The sequence below is a fragment of the Mastacembelus armatus genome, chromosome 1 (assembly GCF_900324485.2).
Source record: "Mastacembelus armatus chromosome 1, fMasArm1.2, whole genome shotgun sequence".
NCBI classification, from domain to species: Eukaryota; Metazoa; Chordata; class Actinopteri; order Synbranchiformes; family Mastacembelidae; genus Mastacembelus; species Mastacembelus armatus.
The window spans coordinates 13003830-13029354 of NC_046633.1; positions in this window are offsets into that span (position 1 = coordinate 13003830).

Below are 25525 nucleotides of genomic sequence, written 5' to 3' on the forward strand. Positions count from 1 at the left end.
TTGTTATGAACAGGAGCAACAGTGAGTTCAACTATTAAATAGGCCGACTGACTGACTACAAGTTTGAAGACACCTGTGATGCTAATTACAGGCCCCACTTTAGTGTAACATGTTCCTATGGCCAAATTATTTTCAATCCTTTCTAGCGGTAGGCTAGTTTCATTAGTTTTTTTTTTTATTCTTCTGTTGGAACACAATTAAAAAGCAATTTCTGATTTTCATTAGTTAATTCACAGCAAATTTTTATTTATTATTATTTTTGTCAGTTTCAAGTTATTTCAGTCACCCTTGTGGATTGTTCTTAAATTGAAGCATACCAACAATTTTGTCCACATGTGTATGTTTTTGGCAACTTACGTTCAGTGCAGAGGCCTGCTTTTGCAAAATACCTGAAAGTTCCACTTACTGTTCCACATATTGTTGTAGTTTGTATATTACATTTTCCTTTATATGTGCATGATTAAAAGTATTACAGAAAAAATATTGGGTTTAGTTCAATTTGAAATATTTTGATTTCAGTAACATTTCCCCTACCATTAATTTGGCAAGGTGATATTGATTGCTTGGTAGCTTATTATTCTTATTAAGACAAAAATAGACTTCATGAAATGGTCCAGGCGTCTCTTTCCTTGCCCACATTCCAACACTCCCAAGAATTAGGTGCTAATTTTGTACGACCTCTGCATGCAGAAGATGACCACTGCACCTGCTCAGACCCACTGACCCTGTGTTACTTCTTCTTGTTATTCCTTCCAGTAGACTAGGCAGTTTTGTGTATTGCTGCATCTGACTGGTGTAGTGATGTGATTGTTTCATTTGTTGCTACTTGACAGCTGAAGTTAGCTTCACTCAATAACTAAATTGGTTTCTTCACCCTGTGAATACTCCTTAATTTATAAAAGCTAGTAAGAACTGCGTATAACCAAGTGAAGTTAACTTATTGATGTAAATTCGTACAGCTATTACAATTTACAGAGCAAATCAGCAGTATTTGTCTTCTGGGTTAAACAGGAAGACAAAGACAAGACAAAGACAAAGTAAGACAAAAGACACACATTACACTGCAAATGGTGCTCAGTGAAATTACCAATGTACTTCCAATGCAAAAAAATGCAGTGCAAGAGATCATTAAAATTGTGTATTATAGTAATGAATTCCATCAGTTGCAACTTAACGGTTGTAGAGTTGAGATTAAAACTCCAGAGAAAAAATGTTTATGGTGCTGTTGGGTCTATTCCAACTCCAACCAAGAAAAATACAGCTGGACCAAATGTGCAACTCAGAAACACTGACAAAACAAATGCTGTGACAAATTTACTTTGTGTGTGCAAAAACACATGCACGTATTATAGATTACCTGTGTTTGTGTGCATATTTTCCAAGTTGCATTTTTTATGGGCTTCATCTGTGGGTTAACATTTATCATCTAGAGCCGACCCTCATCAGAAAATAAGGCTCTTGTGAGTTGTTTACTCTTGTAAGGCACGCACACTAAAGGTCAGCCCCTACCCCGCTTTAATCATCGGTGCCATTAACATCCGCATGGTAGTATGTGGAAATTAACACCAAGACATAAATTGCTGTGGCTTTGACTTTATTGAAGACAAATACTGGAATTATCATTCAGCCTCACGCAGCTGTTATATAATTGCTCTTCATAAGTGGCATTAAAATTTCTAGGAAATTTCTATAGTATAGCCTATTGTGTTTTGACTTCTGTCTCACACTTTTTTTAATAAGTAGGGTGAATTCAGGGAAAGTGGAACATCAGGTAAACTGGGACTTTTAATCATTTTCGAATTTTAATATGTCCAGAATCAGTCACAGTCACCAAAGCCAATATTAAAATTGTTCTACAACACTTCTTTCCACAAAACAGTGGTTTTCATTGGTCTGACATCATCACAGTGGACGTGGTCTCTGATCAGAGGAAGACTGTACAGTGCAACCACATTGTAAGTTCAGGTAAAGTGGGACACTGTTTTAAGATATACTGTTTTTTAAACCCAAATAGCTGATGATTCTTTAACTACCTATTACTGAGAGTGCCATGAAAGTCAGTGCAGTGGAAAGCAAAGAAAGGGAAAGGGGGAGACAAAGACGCAATGACAGTCAACAAGACGAAAGGGAATAAGAAAAGGGAAAACTCTGATTTTTAGCGAGAGCTTGGAATGTTCCCAAATCAACTCTGCAGAGACCGGTCAAAGGAATATGGTCCTCAAAACCCAGAAAGCAAAGAGGGAAAATGAGGCAAGGCCTATTTAATTCTTTTATTCCTCTTAATGTTCTGATATGGTTGCAGTAATGGCATGAACACAATGAAACATTGGTAAAGCTATTCCAATAAATAAGAATTAAAATTTTCTTCATAACTGAAATGAATGTTCTTTTACATGATTGTTGTTATTACAATATTAAACCCAACATTTTTTTTTTATTTTCCATAAGATAGTTATTATGAGTATGCATGTTTCATATTATTCTGTTTTAAAAGACTAGTTTTCAATACAAGGATGGCTATCCCACTTTAACATTGCCTGATCAAGGTGGCTGTGCATGTCTGAAGGTCTGTAGTCTCTTAAAAATGTCTTTATCCAAATAAATAAAAAATAAAAATGTTAACACTCTCTCTGAATTATTTATTTACATATAACTTAAGTTAAAAAGTTTTTTGAAAGTCTATCAAAAAAGTGTCTCACTTTACCTACCTAGTGTTTTCAATCAAGTTGTTTACAGTTTAGTGAAACTGTTATCAACCCCAACGCATGAAATATTGTTCTAGAGAAGTAAAAGGATATTAGCTTAAATATATGCTATAACACAATGAAAGGTAAGTCCTATATTCTTTCTTTTTAACAATATACAACACAGTGTAATTGCAATTTAGATTATAGGCCTAGAGTAGGCTAAAGTGCACGGGGCTCTATTGTAATAGTAATAATAACAACCTTTTGGCATATTTATAGACCACAATACGCCTACATGAAAATATTGCACAACTTCATTTTAAAGAAAATATATAAATATAAAATATGGTAAATATAACAAAATAAATACAATTTTTCAAACAGGGAAGGCAAAGCCAGTTTTCTTAATGGATTTAGGCTACATGTAATTTAGCATGTTTGTTAATAATATTAATTATTATTATTATTATTATTATAATCTATCACGTGTAACACGTCGAACAGTCCATGAGCAATAATTATTGGTTAGAGATGAAAGTCACAGCAGCAGATATTCTTGAGTCCAACATTAGGCTATATAAAGTCAATTATTGTTATAAATCAAAGCCTCCTTGCATTGTAATGTGATTTACCGATATAAATAGACCTTCTCGTACTTAAGGTTCATTTTGCTATTGGTTCCGGTTGTTTACCTGCTCACTTTCTTGTGTCAGATATCCAGGATCTGCGCGCTCACACAGGCTGCGTGTCCTCGTTCATGAGCTGTTTAAAACCTTAATCGCTGCTATTGAGTTAAGCCTCTTCTAGCTGTTATTCATTACTCACTCTCTCTCTCTGTCTTCGTCCCCGTCGACCACAGTCTAAAAAACTAAACTATGAAGGAATCAGAAATGAAGCAGTTTCTGTCATTAACAGAGCATCAGCGCGATATATGCAGAAAATATTAATGTCATGCTCAGCTGACATTCTGCAGACGAAGCGCACAGAACCGCTTTTAATTCTTAATCCACCCTGAATATCCATCTTGAATTTGTTTACTTCTACAAAATGAGTGACAGCACGTTGTTGCAGTAACATGCTGGCTGTTTGGTTGGTATGGGACCTACCTTCGGTCCTGTCCTGGAGTGTCAGGCTGGAGTCAGTGCAGAGCTGCCGCACAGAGTAGCCTGGAACAAAACTAGCAGACCACGGACACACGCTTTTCAACCACAAAACACAGGCAGAAGTAACACTTTCTTTCTCTCTGAATGCTGTTCAATGAAGGAGTGAGTGTAGCCATACACAAATATGTAGGTTTCCAAGTTTTGCTGCAGGCTTTCTGTAGCAGAGATTCAGAGTGTATCATTCAATATCTAAAACTCTTTGAATATTGACAAGAATAGTTAATATCTTTACATTCAACTAACATACGATTAGTTTTCCTCAGCCTGGGTGACTACCTGTGCCTCTTGTTTTGATTTATGTTTTTTAGATTCTCATTTCTTAGCTGTGTTGGTTCATTGTAGTAATTTTACACAGAAAATGAAAATTACAATATTAAATAAATTCTGAATACAGACTGTAACACAGGCTACCGCTTATTGATATTTATAAACAATATTTATTCTTGGCTCCTGAAGAGTTGACATTTTTGGAACAAGGTTTTTTTTCCTTTCCAAAAGCTGTATTATTTCTTGTTATAGGTAAGTGAAAGGCACATCTAAATGGAGCTACAAAATATTAATGAAGGACACAGCTCAGATAAAAGTCCAGAAATTGTTTATTGTTGACATTTTACACTCAGCTGCCAATTTCGCTGATCAGGGCATGTGTGTGGAAAGATCTGTTAGTCTTTATGCATGTGTGTGCTGACTCTTTCCTTTACTTTCTGTGTTTCCAAGTGTGGTTCTATCAGCATTCATGTTTGTGTGTGTGTATGCTCGAGTGTGTGCGTGTGTGTGTGTATGTGTGTGCAAGGGATATCCCCTTGGCCTTGGGAAAAAAACAGTGTGCGACAGACTGAGAGAAAGCAGACTGCAGCATAGAGCTTCCTCTCAACTAATGAATTCCTGGTCACTTTTACACACACACACACGCACACACGCACGCACGCACGCACACACACACACACACACAAATGCACACATGCACAAAAGGCTTTTTAGCTACATGCCCACAGACTTTAGTCAAGGAGAGTTTTCCTTTAAACTACATGCTGCTAGTTACAGAGTGAACATGTTAATAGTAAGCTCAAATAGTAGATTCAGATTTTTTAGTACTGTTATTCTTAGTGCAAACAAATACATCTGTTTGATATATGACATTTGTAGTATATGAAGTACTTCAAAATATAAGTATAAAAGGTAATTGACATCATATAATTATTGAACCCAATAATGCATCAATAATTATAATCCAGATGTATAATAGGCTATACATTAATATAAAATGTGTCATTCTGAATAATCACTACTTTTAATTCAAGAATATTTTGGTGTTTATACTTTTGTACTTTTAATTAAGTAAGCATTTAAATGCAGACATTTACTTCTAATAGAGAGTTTTAATACTTTGGTATTGCTACTTAGGTAAAGATTCGGTGTATTTCTTCCACCAGTGAGGGGCCCAAAGGTTTATTTAGTTCCAACTGAAATGTCACTGGTCAGTTTCAGGAGTTACATTCTCCCAGTTAAAGATTAATAATTCAATTTTATAAACTTAATAGATGAAATTTGGGCCTTCAGTATTTGGATCCAGCAGTTAATAAGCCATGTTTTTTGGCTTAGTGGCCAAACCATATTATAACAACTTCTGTGTCATGCACATTAGTCCAGAAAAAATGTTAACAAATTACATATGAAACAAACAACAAACAAATGTTTTGACGTGTAATTATTTTTACTCTGATATTGCTGTTTTATAATTAACATTAAAACAGTGGATGTGTGAATGTAGTGGGTAGCCTAGATAAATAATCTAATAAATATAATAGATGTTTTTCCCTTTGTCATGCCTACCTTAATAGATACAACACATCCATTCAGCTCACCCACAACAATGTGCACTGCTGAGGCTCTCTGTGACTGCACCTGGGAAACTTGACAGTAGCCAGGTAAAATTTCTTATGATTCAGACATACTTGGACATTGTTTAGTGGTTTTTGGTTTGTAATCCAGCATGTGGCACTTGACTGAAATTAAAGACTCTATGACCAGCAGGGGTCAGAAAACTTTCTAAAATCCACTATGCTGTTAAACAGCTAAATACATACCTACATACATATAATACAATGCATGCTAAAGAAGAATCGGTGAACACTGCAGTTACATTAGAAGAAAACATATCACTTTCCCACTAGCGAGATACTTTAGTGACTTTGGACATAGAGGGAGTATCATTGAAAAATATTCAATGAAGGGAGAAAGCTTCTGGGTACTGCTGCTGGTAATACTACTAGTGCCGGTTTTACTCAGTATTACTTAAGTGTGTTTCAATAGAAGAGTATGTTAAATTTCTGGATGAAATATGGCAAGACCATATTACATCAAAAAGAAATCAGAATGTTTTTTCAAAAGCATGCATCTGGAGATCATTTCTGTTTTAATAATCAGGAGGTTTCATCACAGTCTTATAGCCTTATCAAGGAAAAAGGTTAAAGAAACATACAGTCAATGGAGATGTCTTGATTGTTCTACAACAGTAAAACAGCAAGTGGTTGTTCCCAGTTATTCTTAAAACTTATACATTGTGGAAAAATTATCCTCAAAGAGTGTATGAAATATTGTTCACTTAGAAGAGCACTATTAATGGGTTCAATGAGTCCAGCTCAAAAGACAATTTCCAGATCAGAAAAAAAGGCTGTGATAATGCAAATGATAATGCAGTTCTAGTTACAGCAATTCCAAAAAACACCAAACTATGGAGCTTTGGTGGATGAACAATTGACATATTGTAATGCTGCTCGTGCTACAAGCATGGTGGGTTATCCTTACTCACTTCAACGATCAAGCTACTGACTTCAGAACATGCATTAATAAAACTACACAACCTCAGTTTAAAACCATCTTGAAAACAATCATAAAGTTTTAAAAGTACTGGGATTATGTTGATGTTTGAAGTTGCTTGACACACAAGCAAAAACGCTACTGATGCATGACTGCAAAGTGGTTTTATAATTTAAGGGATACACATGCACCACATGCATGCACGCCCACACACAGAATGTTTATGAGGCAGGTTTAATAGGTTACTTACCTGAACTGGTCACACAGTAAATCCTATAGTACAAAAGAAATCACAGACTTTTCAGCTAAAGGCACTAAACACCCTATCCCTTCAGGTCCTGCATTTATATTTATAATTCAAATAATCTTAGTGGACTAATGTTTCACTAGATGCATCCTCTCTCTCAAACATGGACCCCTTATGTATGTTTTTGGGTTGATTTTTTACTTAACGTATTTGACCAATTTTGACCACACCAAATTTTGTTGGGTCTATACCCACCTTAAAATTAATCTGACTCGGCTGAAGACAAGTACCATAAACTGTTGTGACATGAAATATTTAATTTAGATTTTTAATAGGTAGTATTAGGTATACTTATACATGCAGAGAGCAGAAGCATTTATCTGCCCATTTATTTTTGTATTTCAAAAATACACACACAAAAAAAATGTGTATTTTTTTAGGAAAAATTCAGTCAGACTGTCTAACCAGTTAATAATCAGCAGGGAGAAAAATGTAAATAAAACAAAAAACTCACCTTAAAGTGAAAAATGTATTAAAGTGGTAATGTCAGTGTTATTTAAAAAGTCTGGGTACCTGAAACAGTGAAACTTAATGGGCAGTTAAATTTTCCATTATAGTCATCACTGTGATGCTCTAAAAGTCAGCAACACCTTTGTAATGAAGTTGCTGCATCTTAATTTATTCACACCAGGCACACTAACACACTTTTCCCTAATTTAGACAAATTACAAAATATGATTTCCCTTTTGGACTTAGCTATTTATTGTGCAGACCTGCAACATTTAAGTATCAAGCTTAAGTACTAATCTTAAGCATAACATTAATAGTACATTATTAAATATTATTAGCACAATGTGACAATGTGACAAACAATATGAACCATTAGGCACCTACATTTTACAGTGACAGCTCAGTATTAAAATTATTTTAGTGATGTGTTAGTAATCATTAATTCTGCAGCTCTTGAAAAGTTGCTCAACATTCTTGTTTTTGTCTTAAATAATTTGATAAAGACCTTTGATGGCTGCAATGTCATGCTACTGAATAACAAGGTGCTTCTATTTTTATCCATAAAAACCTTGATTGGATTTTCATACTTTTATGTTGTTTTTGTATAGAACCTGGCCAACTTATACAAATCTGACAAATTCAAATACACAGGGAAACAGTTAGTCAAAGCCAAAACATCTGTCCGAGTACATTGATGGTTTGAAGGGCTATTTTATCAACCACTGCATGCACATTCATACACAAATACATACAGAGAGAGGGGATGCACCAATTATCTCATGACCAAATTCAATTAACCTTTGGTTTCTTGGGCCAGAGACACAGGGCTAGGGCAAGGGAGCCAACGAGCACACAACAAACATGCACACATAAATACACAAAAGAATAAATGCACACCACACAGGTCTGTGGTCCACAATAATTGAATTTACATTGGTCCAGAACCTAGTCTGGACATCATCACTGAGACATCTGGTCAGCACTGCTTTTCTCTGCTGATGTGTCCCTACTTCTCTCTTATTTGCCTTTTTTTTTTTACCCAGGTCTACAGTTTCCAGATAAAATGTTTATCTCATCTTAACAAAAGCTGCATCTTTAAACAAGCAGGAACAGTGTGTACAGGAACTACACTAGAAACACTTTTATATTATATATTAATATTTTATGCATACTTTTATATTTTCAGATGAGTAAGAGAGCAGTATGCTACGTGAATTAACCTTATATATCAAGTATCAAATATCAATCACCCATATCTCCCTGTTAAACATAAGGCTACAGTCACCAGCCTGGAAATGGGGAAACAGCTAGTCTGGCTGCCAGTGGCAAAAACATCCACCATTTTTTACAAGTAATCTTTTATGGCTGTGAGCAGTAACTTTCTGCAGTTTTTGCTTATTTGAAAAACAGATCTGGTATTATTATTATTATGTATAAAACAAGATATATTGTGTTTATAAGGTGTGAATTATTGAGCTCTATGGTGCTGGTCGGTGGATTTTGTTGATCTTTTACATAGGCAGGCTAGCAATTTTCTAGTCTTTATGAAAAGCTAAGCTCATTTCAGGGAACCAAAGCTACAGTGAGCAGGAAGATTGCAGATTCACTGTTCAGAACTGGTACAACTCATCAAGGGAAAGTTGTACAAGAAATTTCGTATTTTATTGCTTTTAGCACTGTTGTATGATATGACAGAGCCTATGCTGAAAAAAGGGGAAAGCTTTTTTTCATGCAGCATTTGAAGCAAAAATAAATAAGTAGTTATATGCACATCCCTTCTTTAGGTGCCAGACTATCCAAATGACTTAACTAAAGAAACATAATGCCTGCACATTCACTCTAAAGCCAGAAATCTTCTGTTCACATATCTGTCTTGGTAACAAATTTTTGGAAAATTTGGACATATGTTTTTGAGTATATGCATTTGTTTACCAAGATTTTTTGCTTTCAATGAGTTAATACTATTAAGGGTTTCTGCTGCTCTAATTGCTGATTGGTTTCACTTGTGTCCCTGTTAAAACATCACAGCCCATTTGCTTTCAGTAATATATTAGGATTTGGTATTTGATTTCATATTTTGTAAGAGTGTGACCTGATGATGCTCCAGAATGGATCGAAACATTGTTTTTTTAATAATTTTGTGGCTTTGGAGTGAGTGTGCAGGCATGACCTTGCTTTATCATTCTCTTATTGGCCCTACTTATGACCTTGGCCATAAACTAGACCTTGTGCTATCCCAAAATACTAAACATGCACAATTTCACAATTTCTTTGCAAATAGATTACAATATATCTCTAAGTGGATTCATCATAATCCACGAGACAACTACTGTAGGGAGATAGCGCAAATGCTCTGCAAAGAAAACATCTGTGACCTACCTTTCATCAGCTATCAAACAGCATAGTACATAGATAATTCCTTTAAAGGCATTAACATAAATATTTCTCTGACAGCCTTGTGGGTTCCTTAAAATTACTACAATTAAAATCCATTATTCGAGCTAAATTCAAATGTAATCAACTTGACTTATCCCTAGTTTCAATGGTAAGCAATTTCATCAACCTGTCAATTGTTATCCAAAATATATATTTAATATCTGAAGCTGATTTCTCTCCCAACCTCAAAATATGAGGCAGATCTATCCATTAGCCTAGATCAAAATATCTTGAATCAGATATATATTTAATTTGGATTCAAAACCCAAATTTACAGCTCATACAGTATAAATCCTCCACAAACCACACTACACAGGACAAGGGATATTCAGATGGTGTTAGAAATGTATGCATGCACTGCACAGGAGAAACTGCTGACAACTACATATACACCCGTCCAAATGATTTGATACAGGGATCTATATCTATATCTATATCTATCTAGACCTATCATCTTGGTTAAGGCACTTGATCCATGCTTCCCCCTGACTTTGAGGATGAGACGATTTAAGTGGCACAGGTATGTGTATTAGTGCAAACACACTTTATATGCGCCTTAATGTGCTACACAGCTGCTTCTAATTATTCTTGGGTCTAGATTAAAACTTAGGGGTGACCGGGCATTTTTGGTAGTTGCACATAGACTGTGGAAGCTCCAACTCTACTTACACTTAAAACTTGGTTAAAAATTAATTTATTATCTCAGGTTTTCAATTCTACTGGGTATTGAGGGATGTCATTGAAATGTTCGTGTTTACCTTGAATTTATCTCTGCATGTTATTGTTTTTATTTAATTTACTGTTTTTGTACACCTCATGACTGAGGTGAGACCGTTGAGCAAGGCACCCAAGACCCCCAACTGCTCCCTGGGCGCCGCAGCGCTGGCTGGCCACCGCTCCGGGTGTGTGCATGTGTAATTTTAATATGAGCCAAGGTAAGTTACTAGCAGGTAGGCAGACTGACGAACTGCTGATGTGACTGAAGGAAACCGGGGTTTATATTGACGGGGAAAAGATTACTATAGTACATATATTTCAGACTTGCATTTTGACCAGTATGCATCTGAGCGTGCCTCAAAAGTCAAGTCTGGTAAAATGACAACTGAATGGATAGTAGAAAAGGGAGAAATCCTAATCTGCTACCCTTAAAACAAATATTTAATATTAAATTAAGCAACAATTCTATATAAACCCCAGCTCAATCTGACTGACTAAATTGTTGACTAAATACCTTGCATTTACAGTCAGTCAGTAGTCAAGCAACAGAAGCAGCTGAAAGGCTCATTAGTGCAGCTTCCCATTTCTATACAGTATATGTGCTGGTGAACCACAATTGGCTTTTCAGGAGCTCAGGAATCAGTCAATGAAACGAAAGAACACTGGGGGCAGTGAGAAGGGGAGCACCAAGGCACGGAGCAATCCAAATCCAACATTCCCCTGTGAGGGAATGTAACAGGTGTAAAGAAATGATCATATGAATATTTGAGTGAAAAATGCTACTTGTAGTACTAGACCCACTGAGACTTGAGAAGCAACAATTCTGTAATGTACTACCAGTACAAATGAATGCTGGGATGGTTGTCTGCCGCTGCTCTCCGGTGATCCCCGTTTTATGTTTTTGTTTTATCTCATTTTACTGCCCTGGATTTTACCCTTGACTTTGGGAATATTAGCACCCTTCATATGTGGATTACTTTTGTACTTTTGCATCTGTGATTGGACTTTCAGCCTACTACACTAGCTTCTTTTCGGCTCGTCACTGAAGGTTCGCGAGCCTTCAATCCCTCAATTACCCCCAGGTTTGCTATGTATCATCCCATGGGTAAGTCTCCACTTTCTCACTGGTCTGTTACCTGCTTTTATCTTTCGGGATTAAATGTCTGTGGCATTTCTGTCAAGTTTGCTCCTTTCCTACCCAATGAGTTTTGTGGGTGGTTTTTTGTGGCGCTCAGGCTAACTTGCTTTTTCAACATGGTCGTGTGGGAGACGAGGCAGAAGGAATGATGCACTGCTTTTGGCTGAATGTTTTGTTTTGTTTGAGGTTTCTAGTTTTTAACACATTTTATCCATAAAATTTAGGGTATTCGCTCTAATATTCCATCTTAGAGGTTTTCATCCCTTGAAATGCCCCCTGTGACAGTACTCTTTAACTTTTTTTAACCTGTGTCGCCCTCACAGCTTCATGATATTGTTTGTAGTATGAAATCTTCAATTTGCCTTTCTGATGTTTTGCCTTCTCACATTTTTAAAGGGGTTTTTTTCAGTTCTAAGTCCAGTTGTGACCACTATTGTTAATAGTTCATTGGTCAATGGGGTTGTACCCACTAACTTCAAACATGCTACAGCCATTGTTATAAAAAAACTCATTTAGACCAGCATGACTTGAATAACTACAGACCCATTTCTAAACTGTCTTTCATTTCCAAAGTTCTGGAAAAAGTTGTTGACCATCAGATCTCTTCATACCTGAGTGCTTTTAGTAATTTTGACAAGTTTCAGCTGGGCTTTGTGGCTCTGTGTTGGATTGGTTGGCTTCTTACTTCAAAGAGAGAACATTTTCTTTTAAAGTAGGGAATTGTTTTTCTTCCCATGCTCCAATACATTATGGTGTACCTCAGGGCTCCATTTTGGGTCCTCTTCTGTTTGCATTATATATGCCTCCACTTGGTCATATTACACAGAGACACAATTTATCACTTTTATGCTGATGACACTCAGCTCTACTTTCCTATCAAAAATAAGAAGGGTTCTTTGTCTGGCCTGTTTGGCTCCTGTGTGAGATAAAATGTTGGATGGACATGAACTTCTAACAGTTAAACAATGATAAAACTGAAATTGTTGTTTTTGCCCCACCAGATACAACCCCTCACATAGCTAATCAGTTTGGTTCTCTATCTTCAAAGGTTCATGACTATGTTGAAAATCTTAGTGTCATTTTTGATTGAGTTTCGATAAGCAGATTAGTGCTATTGTTAAAGCAGTTTCTTTCAGCTAAGGTCTATTGCCAAAATCAAGATGATGCTCTCTAAGAAAGGCTGTGGTAACTGTTATTCATACATTTTTTTCCTCAAAGTTTGGAGTAACCGCAGTGGAGCTGCAGGCCACCCCTGCCTCTGCCTTACATAAAGAGCATCCACTCTACATCCACTGTCTGCCCAGTGAGACAACAAGATGACTATCTTTGTTTATGTGTTCATGGAAGCATCAGCTGCCTCAAATATTTCAGGCAGAAGCCACCAGGGGCTGGGCTGTAGCTACTCGGTATCAGTGTAATTGATGATATTGCTCTTTTATAAAATTTTTGCTATGCACTGAAGCTCATACATCAATAACACATGCTTTACCTTTACTCACTTTATGAATTCATCCATTGATCTATGCTGCTTATTATATAGGGGATCACTATATAAGAGAGAACATGAAAACTCCACCCCACCATGCCACCTCCATAATACATCATGCCATTTACAAATCCTGATCCTATCCATCCTTGTCACTCCCAGAGAGAACCTCAACATCTTCAGCTCTGCTACCTCCAGCTCTGCCTCCTGTCTTTTCTCAGTGCCACTGTCTCTAAACCAGACAACATTGCTGGTCTCACCACTGTCTTGTACACCTTTCCTTTCATTCTTGCTGACACTCTTTTGTCACACATCACACCTGACACTTTCCTAGACCCATTCCAACCTGCTTGCACAAATCTCTTCACTTCTTTTCCACACTCTTCGTTGCTCTGGATTGTTGACCACCCTAGGTACTTAAAATCCTCCACCTTCTTCACCTCTACTCCCTGTAACCTCACCGTTCTACTTGAGTCCCTCTCATTTACACATGTACTCTGTTTTACTGCAGCTAACCTTCATTCCTCTCTTTTCCAGAGCAAACCTCTGTCAAATTTGGGTTTATTAAGTACCAAAAAGTTATTCATATTACTCTTTGTCTGTAACAACATAAAAAGTCTTCTCTGTGTCAAACTGCATGTTTGCTGCCGTCCAGGTTGGGGAGGTGGAACATATTTGCTCAATATCACATCAAAGTATGATGTTTGAAAGCATAAACTTTTCATTCACTCACAACCACCTCAAGTATATTGCATGCTCACCGTGGTGACATAGACAGGCTGTGGTATATATTCTCAGAAAAACATATACTGTAAATAGTAAAGTTTACAATGTTGAAGCTAAATAGTTGCCACACAGTGAAACAACATTATGATAAGACAATGTTTCTATTGATGCCAAGATAAATGTTTAATCATTATATAAACATATGGTATGTCTTATGACTGAATATGATAGAGTAGTGGTCTCCAACCCTGGTCCTCAAGAGCTACTGTCCTGCTTGTTTTTCAGATATCCCTGCTCTACTCACTGCTGATTACCTGGATCAGGTGTGTTCAGCCAATCAGAAACTGGAAGGGCAGGGCTAGTTGGAAAACCTGCGGGACAGTGGCTCTTGAGGACCAGGGTTGAAGACCACTCTGATAGAGCTATATATGGAGAAGTTAGCCCTCCGGCCAATTGTAGTATTTACACAGTAACAATAAGGCTTAATATGGGGGAACACTGTGCATGTACGTGTGTGTAGGGGATTTGGGTCAATATATTTATGCGTAGAGAGGGTTTGTGCCAAGTGTTTGTGCCAAGATAGTGAGAAAGTTAGTGTTTCTTTCACTCTATCTCTGTCTTAAACACACACTTTTAGCTGTGCCCAGTGGCAGCTAAAAGAGTTTAAGTGTATATTTGTCTCAGTGCCAGTTTCCTTCCATTAGAGTGACAGAGCAAAGCCTCATATTACCTAGAACATGGTAAACATAGTTATCCAGAGCCTTTTGAAAGATGGGACAAGGTCAAACACTCAACTTTAACCCTGTTGCATTGCAACAAAACACTCTCATCCTGGGCCCAAATGACCTGTTTAATGCTAACACTGAAGGTAGGAGTGTGCCTTCTCAGTACAGCATTCAGCCACTGGGTGGGATTAGAATTATTAAAACATAGAAGCATTATTTTGTCCACCTAGTTACAATATGCACAATGTCACCATTACATATGTGGGACATTTTGGCCTTGGCAGTGCTACTTTAGGTGCATTTTAGTCTAAAGCAAGGGAAGGTACCATATATTCCAGATTATAAATTGCACTTTTTTGCTCCTCTGGCTTGTCCTGTAATTTATACAGCGTGCATATTTACAGTAATTTTGTCAAGCAGTCATTAGTGTTAGATGTCACTCTTGACTCAATTGAAGATAATACTGTACCATAGAAAAAGTAAAAATGTTTATGTTCACACTAAACTCCTACTGTAATACAAGTGAAAATGAAAGAAAGAAAGAGAAAGAGCTATACTGCAGATTTCAAAGTGCAGGTAATAAAGTAAGTTTCATCTCCCTCTACGCCAATGTTGGCGCAGTTTAACGGATGAATGAATTTCGTGCTTGTTATGCCTAGCCAACGTTCTTCATAGGCTAATTTAGATTATAAATAGTATAACTAGAAATGCTACTTATACACTGAAGTGACTTATATATGTAAATGGTTTACATACTGCATAAAAGAAAATATAAGAAACACAGCTTAAAAGTTGCATTTTTATAAAGAATGCAGAAACCAAGTTTGATCTGTGACAAAGTTGTTTGTCACAGAAATGGTTCAGACTTGGGCTCCAAAGTGTTTTCCAATCAAAAGGTATCACTAACTTTTTTTTTTTAATTATTATTTTGAGTAGATTATTTCCTGTGACCCTCTGGATAATGGATGCGTGGCGTGTGCACAAGCATGGGTATTGTCTGGTAAAGGGGTTCAAAAGATGTAACAAGGCAAGTATATGGGAGACAGGGAGGACTGGAAATAAATGAACTACAGATATGCACAAGAATGTGTAGACATTGAGAGGTGTTTGGTGCTACCCCAAGAGTCTATTTGGATGTAACTGACATAGAAAATCACAAAAACAGTATACTTAAAACCAATTTTTCAATTCAGTTCAGTTGAATTTACTTGTATAGCACCAAATCACAATAAAAATCAAGGCACTTGGTGATCGCCCCCACACATTGGTCTTTAGAAAATTTGGATTTTTATATTAAATGTAAAACATTTTGTTTTCATGCCCATAAAAAGCTATGTAGCTAAAATATCTTTATTTCACAAAAAGAGAAAAAAGAAATCATACGTTATTTATATTTAATATTACTACAGGAAAAGCAATATATGTCATTTGGGGAATAGTATGTAATTCTATGATTTCTTTAATTGTAATTTGAACACAACCTTTCTATTGCATAAACTGGTAGTTGAATGGTTACTATATACAACATAACTACAGCATCACCATAGTTTGACTCCTTTGTTGTATATTGTGCATCACGGTGCATCATTCTCTCCCCTTGTTACCTGTTTTATTCCGAACAACTGTACAGCCTACAGTCCAGATCTCAAAGCATTCCCCTATAGCAAAATATCTGTTTGAAAAACTGATAGTATTGACATGAAAATAAACATTCTACAACAATTACAATTACATGAACAATTAATTGTTCATGACTGATACAGTATGATAACATACACTTCTTATTCCTGTCCAGTTTCTAAGCACACTACATTTGTAGTGTCACAGAAATACCTGAAGTGCTCTGCCAGGTGCTCTGCACAATGTGACTGTGCTTGCAGCTTGATTGTAGAAGACAACTTACTGTTTGAAAGAAATGAGTGATGGTCAGATCTGTATATTTGAATTTAAGATAATGGATCATGCAGCATTTGGAAGAAAATTCCACTACAGCAGATGTTTATCTGACAATGTTGTTAATAAATTTAAAAAATGATTCCATCTTTATTTACATCTGTGCCATGTGCCAACACAGTGGAGGGCAGCTGCCTCAATCCTACTCCCTACCAAATTGATCATGTTGTTGACAGTGCTGTAGCCTCACTGTGTGAAACTCTTGATACTGTGGCCCCTCTGAAAAAGAAGTTAGTGAATCAGAGGAGATTAGCTCCATGGTACAGTTCACATATCCATACCTTAAAGCAGGCATCACGAAGGCTGGAAAGGAAGTGGTGTTCCACAAATTTAGAGGAATTTTATCTAGCCTGGAAATGTCTATTAACATATAAAAAAGCTAAGAACTGCATACTATCCATCACTAATAGAGGAAAATAAGAACAATCCCAGGTTCTTTCCAGCACTGTAGCCAGGCTGACAAAAAGTGCTGTGCACAGCTCTGTTGAGTCCAGTGTTCCCTTAGCTCTCAGCAGAGAGGACTTTATGAGTTTCTTTACAAATAAAGTCACAACTATTAGAGATAAAATTCATCAGATGCTTCCTATAGCTGCCATAAATGAATCTTCTACTACAGTAGCTCTTGAATCATCTGTAAGACCCGAGTTATGTTTAGACTGCTTCTCTCCCATAGATCTCTCTGAGTTCACATCAGTAGTTGCTTCATCTAAATTATCAACATGTCTCTTAGACCCCATCCCGACTAGACTGCTTTAAAGACACCCTGCCATTCGTGTCGCGGTGAAGGAGCTTACGCCGAGGTCGAACAACCAGTTCCAGTCCCTCGGCGTCATGGCAAAGGCACTCATGCCGAGGTCCAAAGACAGATTCCAGTCTCTCGGCATTCAGGTGAGATGCACCTGACCCCAGTACGACAGCATTCCGGCTCTCCTGAGGGGCCATCCTCCCAAACGGCCCCGGACCTCGCCTCGATCAAGCCAGAGGGATGGCTCATTTTGACGATAGGTGTATCTTCAAGGGGACACCCTGACTTGGACCCAGATCCCTCCCACCCACACGGGGACTCCGTGTTGGGACTTTTGGGGCCGTCTGGGAGCCACCCCTTGAGGGTGGGGTACTGTTGTGATCTTAGGTTTCTGTTTCCGGTTTGACTTTTATTTTGTCTAATTTCTTGTTTAGCGCCTGTAATGGTTATAGGTAGCTTTAGGTTCATTATAAGAATTTGTTTCACCTGGGTTAGTTTAGTTTTTGTCCTTTGCCTATATATACCTGTTCTTTTCCTTTGTTCCTTGTCGGAGCTTTAATGTCTACTGTTGTTCTTTATGTATGTGGTGAGTTTAGTGTGTTTTGCCAAAGCGGTGTTTTGTTCCCGGACAGTTTGTGCGTGTTTGTGCCTGAGCCCTAGGAGATCCAGGAGTAAATAAAGACTTCGAGTGTCCTGCATTTGCATCCTATGCCTCTCCTTCGTCCCTCACACACCACACCATGACAGCATTACTTCTTCCTTCTTGATTAACACTTGCAAAAAGCAGCAGCCTACTTTCCCTTGTGTCGAAATTTGAATCCAAACAATATATAGTTTTAAGCTTCAAGGTAGGCACGTGACAACAATGATTTGGGCATTAAAAATCCAACACTATATGTGCATTATATGTATGTGTAGATACACATGAAGCACAAGAGTTGCAGCTACCCTGCTTACAGCGTGTTTTTGGTATAGACGAAGTGAAGCACAACGAAAACTTTCAGTATCCTTTTTCACTGCCCTATGTAGTGTTGCATAGGTTTGGAGAGACAAAACATTCAGATAGTTACTCTTGCATAAATGTATTGCTCATCTGCAGAACATCAGTTCCTAAACATGCAACAAGTGCCATCTAGGTGTAAAATAAAATAGTTGCAACAAATTTTCCCTATATAGCAATTGAGATAATGATATTACCATCAGACTTAGTTTACTGTTCCAGATATGTTCAACTAATGTGATAATGTTATTGCTATCATTATATGAAACTCAGTCACATAATATGGAGACTACACTATGGACAACATTTAAACAGAGACCATTCACAAATCTATAAAATAATAAAAATCAATACACAATAAGCACAAAATATGATATTGGTAGATTATAAATATGTGGACACAAACACACAAATCATGCACATAACATACATACAATCCTGGAAAGGTGTGTTCTACAGCAGCTCTGTATGTACTTTTTTAAACCCATTACTTTGACATGTGTGTGCTTGTGTACATGCACAAGCATACATGCTGTGTGTGTGTACAATGGATAAGAACTGTTATCTTAACTCTTTCCACCATGAGGTCACTGAAACACAAGCAATGTGTATTTGTGTGGTGGAATAAATTAACACACAGTTGGACCCACATTCTGGTTCCCATAATATTAGTAGTAGTGATGCACTGCATGAGATATGAGTGTGTGTGTTTGTGTGTGTGTGTGTGTGTGTGTGTGTGTGTGTGTGTGTGCGCAGCTTGCATGTGCGTGAGAGAGAGAGAGAAAGAGGTGCCAGTGTTATCAGCACAGAAGTAGGAAGGTTATGTTACACTAACAGGAATGTCTCTCATCAGTGCTGACATAGTCCAGCTGTCTCTCTCTCTTTCCCCTCTTATTCTCTTCTCTCTTTCCCTCACTGACACACAAAAACTACAATTTCTGTCACATTCTTAGTGCAATTAATGCTTTGGTAACATTTAAGATTACTCACTATCACCGATGTGTTTCATGCTGTCATATAATTAAACCTACAACGCATCAACGTCGTCCGTTAGATCCAATACACACACCATTTTTTACAAACATTTTTTATGTTACTTACTGAAATACATGCCATACTGTATGTACATTGAAAGCTGGTTGGTAGACTATACTGACAGTGAAGGGATTCCTTATTAATTTGACTCCATTGTAAAAGAACAAAATTCAAAATTATACCCTTGAACTGACACACACTGCTGAGGCCATATGGAATGAGAATGGTGGATTTTTCTCTTTGAGACATGTTACAAAGGGATGATTTCACAACCAGTGAGGAGAAGATGAGGCATACAATCAAAACTCCTATACCATATTTTTTAGAATTTGAATAACGTAATAAATATTCTTTATTCATAATATTGATGAAAAATTCTTTTTAGTTTGAAAAGTAATGTTTCTTGTTGTGTAATTAGCAATTAATGGGTCATTATCAGACCTTCTCTTTCTTTTTTTAAACATTTATTTTATTTATTTATTTTTTTATACCAATTTATATGTTTTGAAGGAGTTTAGGGAGCACATTTTGCTAAGTGTGTGCATGTGTCTGTCCTGCTACTTGGAGCTGGTAGTGGGGGCACACTTACCTGTTTTAGATCCATGAAGATGATGGCATCCATCAAACCAAACACAGGAAACTGAATTGGCTTAACAGCGTAATCACTGGCGCCAGTCATGGCACCAGTGGTGTGTGTCTGTTTCCCTGATTGTATGTGGAACTTTCAGTCAGCAAACAAAAACCAAGATTGACAAACATCTGTCTTGTTGAAACTTTTATTACATTTTTGGACATCCTGCCTTCAAGTGATTTTTATAGTTTATACTGTAGATGTTTGAAGCCCTTCAATTTAAGCAAAGCAGTGGCTAGTTTGATTGTGGTTGTCATTCATTACAGCACTGAAAGAAAAAAATGATTTCCTTAAAAAAGTTGTTCAGTTTTCAAAGTTGTGGCCTTTTGAAATAAACCTACATAAAAACAGTGAAGTCCATGCATTTCTCTGGTCTTAATGTATTTTGTGAAGCCACATTTCATTGTTTGCCAATGATAACTGCTCTCATGTTTATTTTCTTTAATAAGACATTTCACTTAAATAACCTGTTCAATAAACCAATAAACACAGAATATGAAGTCCCTGTGGCCATCAAGATGTTGCTTTTAGCAACTACCTGGGTCATGTGACCTGTTGTCATCCATTATCTAATAACAAGCCAGATAACAGCTTTGTTTAGACTACAGAGACAAAGACACAGAAAAAGGGACAGGAATAGAATGTGTGTGTGCGTGCCTTTGATAATTTGCTGTGGCTCCAGTCTGACACCTTTAAATGGTTGTCATCAGAAACCATATGTTACACACACACACACACACACACACACACACACAGCACTGTTAGCTGTAATAGGCCTCTCAGTAGTAATCTGTCTTCAGCTAAATCACTTCAATTTATATAGCCAGGGACCCCAAACAACTAGGAATTACCTGTGTCTATCTTTTTTTCTTTCAAACTGAGTATGTGGAAACAAGAATTTACTGAAGTTTGATTATATTAACAATTTTAGTATTGACTAACTCATTAATTACATTTATATTTATGATTATAAATACAATTCTTTGAGATTTTTTCTTTTTTTTTTTTTTTTTGGAGAAAATAATTAGTTTCATAACCAGATTGCTATAAGGGCAAATAGCATTTACAACAAAATAAAACAGGAGGAAAATAATAGATGGCAGAGATGAAAGAAAAATAATGTAATAAATCATTTTTCCCTTTTGCTCTGGATCTAGATGAAGATCAAATTTGTATGAATACACTATTTTTTTATAGATTTTAGTATTTCTTTCGTATAAGTGAAATATTTGTTTTGATGATGGCACCACACAAATGGTCTGGGGGTCAGCAGAAACATTAGGTTCTCACACTGTTTTAAGTTTGTTCTCCACCAAAGAGGTACTAATACACACATTAATTCCTCATGTTTGAAAGCTTACTAATAATGTTCTGAAGAGCCTTTATAGACGTGGTGTGTCAACTTGACCAGAGGAAGCTTTAAGTCACACAGAGCCATGAGTATAAAGTGAAATGGCTGATGTGTTTAAGTCCAGAAACAGAAAACAAGCTTTTTCTCAAAGCAACCTAATGTCTTTAATGCCAACCACTTGGAAGATACAAAGTCCACCATTATAGAAAATCAGAAATATTTACATAAACCAACACCATATCACATCAAATACAAAGAATAAATATTTACAAATACAGAATTCTATAAATAATTCAACACACATTTACTTCACATATTTACAAAAATGAACATTTCTTCTGTCTCTATCCCCCATCCTCATTAACATGGTTGATTCCTACAGCTCTTGAACAGGTGCTGAGGTATGTATCTCCTGTTCACACCCTTCTCGAGAAACAAGGAAAAGGCAGGTCCACAATTATGTTAAAGTACAAACTAAGGCAACATGGTGGATGAGTGGTTAGCACTGTTGTCTCACAGCAAGAAGGTTCCTGATTCAGGCAGGGGCCTTTCTGTGCGGAGTTTGCATGTTCTCTCTGTGCTTGTATTGGTTTTTTCGCTGGGTCCTCCCACAGTCCAAAAACATGTATGTCAGGCTGAATGGTGACTCTAAATTGCCCATAGGAGTGAGTGTCAGGTTGTTTGACTCTATGTGGCCCTGTGATGGACTGGTGACCTGTCCAGGCCATACCCCATGCTTTTCACCCAAATCAGAGCTACGATAGGCTCCAGCAGGTCCCTCTGACCCTAAATAGGAATAATCAGGTATAGATAATGGATGGATGGATGGATGGATGGATGGATGGATGGATGGAAGTACAAACAAATAAATGTGAGTAACACTTCTAGTTGTGAATAACTGCAAAAAAGTAGAATTAAGTCACAAATTCCAAGTTTGAATTGCGAATGCTACTGATTTAGATTTCATTTCTACCCAGTTCTTTCTCAGCAACACCCAATTTGCATCTGCCGACAGAACTGCAAAAGAATATTTAAAATAGTCAATTATCTCAATAAAATAGCCTCAAAAATATCAATCTGCAATTACCTATTCTACATACAATGTATTGTTTCAGTCATCACCAGTAATGTGTCATTCTAAAAGTAATGAAACACTTGTGGCTCAGCTGTAGTTTGCTCCAGCCAGTTTATGGCTGCTAACCAATAGACAGTAACTCACAAACACAGTATTACTGTAACAAAGATATACAAAAGATAAAATTATTAAACAACTGAATTCTGAAGCACTTATATTAGTCTTTAAATCTCCAGAAATTGTCAGCATACTGCCTTTCTTTGCTTTCTGTGCCACTGTAACTGTTCTACTTGTTAAGATTTATAGTTTTATAAACAGTTAAACCAAACAAAAAACACTCAGTTATGCTTCAGCTTTTTTTTAGTCTAAGAAAAACACACCCAACTCCTGTACAGTATCCACCAAATCTGTCATTCTGGCAGATTTTCAGAACCCAAAATAGCCTGAAAAATATAAATGGAGAGTCCTGGGGTTGTATTGAGAGTTATGTGTATGTAGTGCATCTATGTTTAGAAGGTCACAGAAGCCGTTTGGGGTCAGAGTGTTAAAATAGGCAGACAGAAAATTTGTGCTCTTTAACCCTGGCTTGTGCCTAGGTCATAATGTGTAGATCCTTCCTGTCGAGCACACACATGTCCACAGACACATACACACCCCGCTGGTTAATGGTTATGTCATGTGGTCTAGTTCTGGGCTGTGTCTGTGATATAAATAGATTCACCTTTGCCCCAAGACATGGAAAATTGAAGGCGCTATTAACAACTGCACATACTGAAATAAAATCCACGAATCAATCAGTATTGTCTGTAACATGAGATCAACTACATTGTCTTCTGCTTTTTTCGTGTCACATGATCACATTGGTCCTTTTATTTTTTTGCCACAGAACTTTCTGTAGACATTTCTGACTACCAGAGGATGAAATGTATTTGGTGAACCTGTGACCTTTTCTCTACTGCCCTCATCAAAACAAATTCATCCACAAAGTAAGAATATTAAGAATCTCCTGACTAGGGATTTTTTTCAGATCCAAATCTGAGTCTTTTAATATTGGGCATCCTCAAAAATCAAATTGTGATCCAATCCAAATTTACTTTAATAGTACCCTCTGTGTTGCCTTTGCCCCTCCACCTACTCACACACCCAGTGCTCTGTACATTGGTGGAGAGGAGGATGTCAGTTGCCCAGTTTCTACAAGAACTGAACAAATGTTCATATGCGGTAATTAAACTCACCTCTTAGAATGCATGAGCAGACTGAGGGAAACGCAAAGACATTGCATTTTGCCAGGTTTGCATTCTGCTTGTTCAACAGGTGATTGATGAACTGTCTGTACTGTTGCATGTATACTTAATCAGAACTGTGGTTGACTCAAGTAAAATCTAACCTTTGGTTTTCATTGTAGTTTAATTGTGCATTTATGGTTTAGTTTTTTGAAATTGTGAAATTAGCTTATGTTTGAATTATTCTCAGTATGGTTTCATTTGTTAATTTTTTTTTTCAGTTCCACAAGCATCTATAAGATACAATGATTAAGACTTGTTTGTTCAATTTGTTTTAACACAAACTTATGGAATGAAATGTTTTAGTTATTAATTTGTTTATTTTGCATCCACTGTTGTCAAGCCAAATCTATACTTTCAGTCATCAAGTAGGATTTTGCCTGGTTAGTACATAAGATTAAGATAAGATAAGATAAGATAAAATAAACTTTAGTCATACCCAAAGTAGTTGTGTAGGTAATAGTAAATAAGAGATAATAAGTAAGTGACAGCCTGGCAATACCATGCCGCAAGCTTTTTTGCCTCTCAGAGCAAAAACACCTGAGGTTCAAATCCTGACCTGTAGCCTTTTACGTGGCTAGTCCAGTTCCCCCCCACAATCCAAGCACATGCAGGTTAAGGTCAATTGTTACTCTAAATTGCCTGTATGTGTGAATATTAGTGTGTGTGTCTGTCTCTGTGTCTCTGTGTCTAGGAGGCTAGTGATCTCTCCTGGGTGTACGCAGCCTCTTGCCCAATGTCAGCTGGTATTGGCTCCTGCACGCAGCAACCCTGGTTATAGATAATGGATGGATGAACTGGTTCAAATGATTACAGTTAGGCCTATTTGTCTCCTCTGTTTTGTATTTTCATGTTCAGGGTTAGCTTTTACATTTATCTCAGTTTTCTTTTGTTCCCTGGCACACACTAAGTTGGTTGTTTTTAGTTTAATAAAAACCTGTGCCCTGTGCCTTACCTTTATGTGTTTGAGACCAGCCCTAATACAGAAAATGACAGAAGGATATGGCTAAAAGATGGGCTCCACAGACAAATGCTCCCTAAAGGGACTGTTCTCTGGCCAGATCTGTGTTAGCTACACAGCCTCAGGTAACACCCTCATGCTTATGAGTTGGAGGGTTGTTTCTTGAATCGTCTCCTGAGCCTGTGAATTCCCTAGTTCCTGAACTTGATAAGGTTGTAGATCTATGGACCTTCCTAAGAAATGAAAGTATTAAAAATGTTGCTCCTATTACCCCTGAGTACTATGTGGCAGACTGACTCCAATGCTTTCCTGGATTATGCAGAACTATACCTTCCGCTTTCCTTTCAGTCATGCTCTGTCTTTGTGGGAACCCATCTTGTCATCCATCTTGGGATCCTTGGATGTAAATCATCCAGGAAATACCACTGCTGCAGTTACCAGTCAGTTCTTCAGATCTGATCAGCCAGTACATCAGCTAGCTACCTCTCCAGGGCTCAGCGGCAAGGCCTCAATGACTATGCCATCATCAAGGCATGCCATAGCCAGAACATAACCACATAACATAACAGAACATAACCACAGATCTACAGCCCCAGTCCTCACCATATTAGCACCCAACTACAGCCACCTGCTGCCTTCAGGCACCATGCTACTGTCATCAGTTACAATGGCACAGCCACTAAAATGAATGATTAGTCTGTGTGTAACTTTGCCAAAACAATGTCGGACCCCAAACAGACCAGTGACAACATGTCCAGCCACATTTTGTTGTTTCCTAGCTGGCTATCTAGACAGTGTCCAGAAAACGATATAGACTTCGTAGTTAATTGGGCAAC